The following is a 6,668-nucleotide window of genomic DNA, read 5'->3' on the forward strand; positions in this document are numbered from 1 at the left end:
GATTTATAGGCTCAAGATTCCTCCCAGAGCCAGGCATAGTGGCATACAGCTGTAATCCCAGCACTTGGGAGGCTGAGGCAAGAGGATCCTGAATTTGTCCAGTCTGGGCAATTTAGCCAGACCCTGTCTCCAAATAAAAACTAAAATGGGCTGGGGATGTAGCCCCGTGTGAAGGTCCTGGGTTCAATCCCCAGTACTGGAAAAAAATAATAAAAACATTTCTCCCAGGTTCCTCTTCTTGGCCTTACTCACATACTGACTTAAATCTCTGCAGGGTGATAGAGCTTTCACCCCGAGCTTTACCAGATGCCCATCTCCTGCTTATCCACCAGTGGCTGGGATGACAATTTGAGGTCCACTGCTGAAAACTGGCACACACAGTGCTGAGACAGTTCAGGGTGGCCTAATCAAATGAGCTGAACCATGGGGTGGTGCTTGTATATCAGCCTTCATACGGCTTAGATTGTGCTAGGGAACGAGGAAAAAGCCATGTAGATGAATGACTATATTAATAAATGCTATGTAGCATTGTGGGGGGCTGAGGCAGGAGGATCATAAATTTGAGCACAACATGGTAAACTTTGCAACTTAGTGAGAACCTGACTCAAAAGAAGAAATAAAAGGGCTGAGGATGTAGCTCAGTGCAGAGGGTCTGGGTTCAATCCCCAGTACAAAACAGAAAAAAAAAAATAATGCTATGAAAAATGACAAAGCTAGGTAGCAGGCTGGAAGGTGACAGCATATTGATGATGTGGTAGGCTGAGTACCTGATCCCAAAGGTAACCAGGTTTGTTTGTTTGTTTGTTTGTTTTGAGACAGGGTCTTGCTATGTAGTGCAGGCTACCCTGAACTCACTTATGTGGCCCAGGCTAGCCTTGAACTCACATGGATCCTCCTGAATCAGCCTCCTGAGTGCTGGGATTACAAGCCTGTGCCACCATGCCTGGTGGTCACCGCTTCTTAATCCCCTCTACCTGGCAGTGTTACCTTATATGGCGTGCAGATGAAAGTAAGCTGAGAATTTTGACTTGAGGAGATTATGTGGGGGAAATGTAATTAAAAACAAAATCTCCTGTTAACCTAGAAAACCTCTCTGCAAAGGCAGAAGAGAAAGGAGACAGTTTCATTTTTGAATGAGCATTCAGTTCGAATGAAATCTGCATCACAGGAAATCTGCTGAGAGATTGCAAAGACAAAGAGAAATGTCTCCCTTTGACAGAGCCATGCAGATGCGACCTGCTGGGAGCCACTGTGTGTCTCCTCAGTGAAGTGTGGGAAACTCCAGCCCCAACTCAGGAAAAGCAGGGCCTTGGAGAGGTGACCAGGCTCAAGGGCTTTCATAAATGATTACTCCCATGATGGGAGGAATGGCTTAGTTATGGGGTGGGTTCCTGATAAAAGGATGGGCTGGGCCCCGGCGCCTTCCCTTCCTCAGTCTGTGTCTTTGTTTCTTTCTCTCTCTCTCTCTCTCTCTCTCTCTCTCTCTCTCTCTCTGCACACAATTGTGCTTTCTCCCACCATGACATATGGCAGCAAGAAGGTCTTCATCAAACTGGGACCTTGGACTCCCCAGCCTCTAGAATTACAAATAATGAACCTCTGTTCTTCATAAAATACCCAGGCTCAAGAATTCTGTGATAGCAGCACAAAACAGACTAAGACACAAACCACTATGCATGTCAAGATGGATGCCTGGTCCTTAAGCCAGAGGACTAGACCACGCCATGTGTTGCTCACGGCTCACCCTAAATTCACTAGGGAGCCACACTTGTTTGCCATTTATCCAGAGGGGAAATGATGTGCCTTTCTAGATGATTACATCTCAAGGAGTTGGAACCCAGGCTTTGAGTAAGATATCCTGGACTGTAACCCTGGCAAGTCTTATTTAGCCTTAAAAACATCTACATACCTCTTGAATGGACAGAGAAAAGTTTAGGATTATAAGTAAAGGCTCTAACCAAAGAGATTATCAATAGGGGAGTCCCTCCTTTTTTGCAACGAGGAGAATTACAACTTACCTTTTTAAATTTTTGTTTATATTTTGTCTTAGTCACTTTCTCATTGCTAGGATGAAATACCCAACACCCACAAGTTAAAGGAAAAGAGGGTTACTGTGGCTCACAGTGGTAGCAGTTTCAGTCCATAGGCAGCTGGCGCCAGGGCGGGCAACCTGACAGAGAGGCATGGTGGAGGAGAAGCTGCTCAAGGTATGGTGGACAGGAAAGAGATCCAAGGGGGAGGAGGGAGATAGACTCTCCCAGGCCACGCCCACAGTGACCCACCTCCTCCAACCAGGCCTCACCTCCCAACATCACACCCATTAGCTATAAGCACATCAGTGCATTAATTCAGTATCATACACCATGCTCCAGTCTCCCCCCAAAAGCCCCATTATGAGTGCATGAGGATTTGGTGGGGGGGAACATTCAGATATAACCATGACATATTTGCTCTTACAGCTGCCTTGGATGATGTAGGTGGGTCCTGCCTGCCATCACAAGAGAGGACAAAGGGAGATTCAGTGGCAGCAGATTCACAGCGACAGGTGAAACAGGGCACTACCTCGCTGGCATGGTATGCAGTAGGGTTGTTTGCCAAGGAGCTCAACACTGAAGCTGTAGAAGCAACAAGGGGAGGAAGCAGACCCTTCCCGCGTCTCTGGGGAAGCAAAGCCCAACAGACACCTTGACCTGGCCCGGTGAACTCGACTCCACACACCTGAGCTCCAGGTAAATGTAGGCTGGGTTAAGCCACCAAGCTGGGGGTGGTTGGTCATAGCAGCTCTGTGAGGCTCACTCAAGTCAAAATGTGACTCCAGGAAGGGCTGAAGCCCATAGTGATCCAGAAGAGACCACTGGGCAGATGATGGTGTCAGCGGCTGACCCTACCTGGTGCAGTGTCCAGCAGGAATGAGAGATGACAGAGAGTCAGAGAGGCAGATGCAGTCAGGCCAGCTGGAGCCTTACAAGCGGTGACAGTTTAGATGCCATTGAGAATGTCAGAGTCCCCTAAGAGGCATCGGATTTGCTTCACATGTAGAAGGGTCAAGCTGGTTAAGATCGGTGTCTATGGGGCAGGGCAGAGGCAGGGAGATTGGGCCGCAGCTATGAAAGACCTAGTGACAGAGGCAGCAGCTGGCCAGGTGGCAGTGGGTGGTGACCAGAGTGGGCAGCAGAGCTTCTCAGACGCGAGGCACCCACGTGTACCTGTTTCCTCTGCAGGAAACCTGAGCTATCTACCTGGTGTCCTTCTTACCGACTGTACTCTTTTTCTTTTTGAAAATTAGACCTTGGGCACTAGGTATGTGATGGAAAATCACCTTGTGCCTTGAGCCGCAGGGTCTTAGGGGTTGACATTTGATCTCCTCCTGCCAGGAGCTTCTGTTACAGCCTCCGGCCTTGCCATACATTATGCACATTTTCATGCACTGGAGGATATGTTTAGGACTGCAGCATTAGGAATGCTTTGATCTTTTCCTGAAAAATTCCCATACAGTTTAGCAAGCCTCTGTACCCCATACATAAGCCTTGGAAAGGAGCTATCTTAGTCTTTTTGGTTGTTATAAACAGATAACTATGCCTTGGAGTTTATAAAGGACAGAGGTTTTCTCTGGCTAAAGGTTCTGGAGTCAGGAAGCCCAAGACTTGGCAGCTAAGTCTGATGAGGGCCTTGTGTCTTCCATAATGTGGTGGGCATCTGAGGGCACACTTGCTTTGAAACAAGCCACTCTGTGAGAGCACAGCCACTCCTGAAGGACAGGCCTTGGTCCCTCTTAATGTGCTAATCACCGTGCCAAACAGATCTCAACATGAGTTTGGGAGGGGCCAGATCGCATTCAATCACAGTTGCAACTCTCTGTAGATTTTTTTTTCCTCTTTGAAGTGGGGCTCGAACCCAAGGCCTTGCACCTGCCGGGCAAGCCCTGCACCGCTGATCTACACCCCAGCTATAGAAAAGGTCTTCTTTGATCTGCCAAGAATGCCAGAGGGAGTTCTCAACCCCACAGGTTTTAGTTGGAACAGACCACCGGAACGTGAGGCCGACAGAGCACAGAAAGCAGTCTGTTATCATGTACGTCTCACATAGACTTGGGAGGCGCCCGGAGAACGAGGAGGTGGCTCTGAGTTCCAGCTTACTGGCATCTTGGACGAAGAATGATGAATTTGTAGGCAAGTGGCAAGACAAAGGAAAATGACTTTGAGTCCTCAGAGGGGCGGCGACTCATGGGAAGGTAAGTGATTGGCAGAGGAAGGCAGGCCAGTACAGCCTGTCCGTGCAGTTTCCTGGTACCATCTCCAGGCTGGTGAGGGACCAGTGGAGCTGTCCGCACTGTCTCATCTTTCTTCTCTGCAGTGCGTTTGTCTTTGTAGATATTGAGCTGCTTTGAGGCCAGTGAGAGCAAAGGATTCTCCTCCTCTTCCTCCTCGTCTTCCTTGTCTTTGTTGTCCTCCTCCTCCTCTCCTTTTCCTTCTCGCAGTACTGGGAATTGAACTCAGGGCCTTTGTACTGAGCTTCATTCCCAACCCTTCTCCATCTTTTGAGGTAGGTTCTTGCTACATTGCCCAGACTGGCCTCCAACTTGTGACCTTCCTGCTTCAGCCTCCCAAAGTGCTGGGATTACAGGCACGCACTACCATGCCTCGCCTACACCTACTTCTTAATCATCTTTAGCTCAACAATCCCTCCTGTTTTTGGGTAACATATTCTGGGGTCTCCTGCTGTTTCTGTTAGTGTCATGTAGCTTGCAGGGTTGTACACCATGTTCCATGAGATTGTCGCCTGTGTGAGGCACTTGCAGATTTGGCCTTTATACAAATCAGTTGGGGTGCGCTGCTGTCCCCTCTTAAACTGTCCACAAACACCTGGCACCGGTGTATCCTCCCCTGGTCTCCAGTCTCCTCCAGCCTTTTGATGGCTATCCACTCAAAACCTAACAAGCATTTGGTTTTATTTTGCATTAAGTACTAAGCTGAGAGCGATTTCCAATGTTAAACTAGAGGTAAAAGCCTCTCAATATATTTTCTCATGGAAAACAGCACGGACCATTTCTGTGAGGTCACGATGAGGCTCAGCACTTGGAAGAGTGGCAGGTGGTGGGCGCTGATTAAATACTTGGTGGATGTACGAGTCCTATAGGGAGGCCTGGGGCGGTACACCTACAAAAGGCGGGTGCAGTCTCCCTGCTCCAGATGGAGAGCTACTTCTAAAGCACAGTTGATGTTCCCAGAGGGCTTCTGGAGACACTGCCATGCCCACCTAGTCAGCTGTCTAACCGAACAGTGAGACCAGGCTCCGCTGGAGGCGAAGACAGGTGCACCAGGGGCCCTATCAACTTTTGTTATCAGGCAGGCCCCTGTTATGTTTGATATTAGATGTCACCCCAAAGCCTCATGCTCTCCTAATGGGCCTTTTGGGTGATGACTGGAGTCTGGGTGTGTGATAGTGGGTTAGTCCACTGATGGGTTTATTGCTGGGTGTGATGTTGGGAGGTGAGGCCTGGTTGGAGGAGGTGGGCACTGTGGGCGTGGCCTGGGAGAGTCTGTCTCCCTCCTCCTCCTTGGATCTCTTTCCTGTCCACCATGCCTTGAGCAGCTTCTCCTCCACCATGCCTCTCTGTCAGGTTGCCCGCCCTGGCGCCAGCTGCCTATGGACTGAAACTGCCTCCACTGTGAGCCACAATAACCCTCTCTTCCTTTAACTTGTGGGTGTCGGGTATTTCGTCGCAGCAATGAGAAAGACGGCTCCCTACCCTGCCCAGCCCCCTCTTTCTCCAGCAAGCGTATCAAAGTCTGAGGCAGTTTCTTAGCCATTTGGCCGGTTGCTGGCCCTCCCTACACCTGTCCCTGAGAGATACCAACGTCTTAACTGTGGGTGGCACAGGAAGGCCCAGGGGTCCCTCCACAACTTCCTCACCACCCCTTTCCTCCCTGCATGGCCAGGCAGTTATACTCATTTCCTATGCCAAGGCCAAAAGAGGAAGTTAAAGCAGGTGTTCGACTCCTGGCTGGGAGAGGAGATAATGTTTCTAGTGGGATTGGGGGAAGAGGGAGGAGTTTAGTGCCTTGTTTAAGTAAAGAACCTTTCTGCTAAGAGAGACCATGCAGGTATCATGGGGGGCTACGGTCGGAATTCCCCTCCAGGGCTCCTTCAGGAAGGCAGGAGTCAAGCAGACGAGTAGCATCAGAGTGTGCCTTGCTCGGTAACCACAGGCATTTCACCCTTAGGCTGTGCTGGACCAGGACTCTGCTTTTCCCATGCTGTGGCCATGGTGGTTAACCGTGAGGACATGAGTGGCATCCACCAAGTCCAGAACACCACCTGTAGCTGTGTGGCCTTAGGTTAGGGCCTTACCATCCCTAAGTCTCAACTGCTTCATGTGTCACATGAGGACCAGGTGAGTGTATTTCATAAGGTTGTTGAGAGAATTAAATGAGATGTGTGCCGGGCATGGTGGTCCATGCCTGTGACCCCCTGGGAGGCTGAGGCAGAAGGATTACAAATCTGAGCTGAGGGGCCGGGGATATAGCTCAGTGGCACAAGTGCCTGCCTGGCAAGCACAAGGTCCTGAGTTCGAGTCCCAGTATGAAAAAAACAAAAACAAAAGCAAAAAAACAAATCTGAGCTGAGCCTGGGCAGCTTAGCAATTTAGCAAGACCCTGTGTCAAAAT

Source organism: Chinchilla lanigera, unplaced genomic scaffold, assembly GCF_000276665.1.
Source record: "Chinchilla lanigera isolate Chin_1 unplaced genomic scaffold, ChiLan1.0 scaffold00090, whole genome shotgun sequence".
Taxonomy (NCBI): domain Eukaryota; kingdom Metazoa; phylum Chordata; class Mammalia; order Rodentia; family Chinchillidae; genus Chinchilla; species Chinchilla lanigera.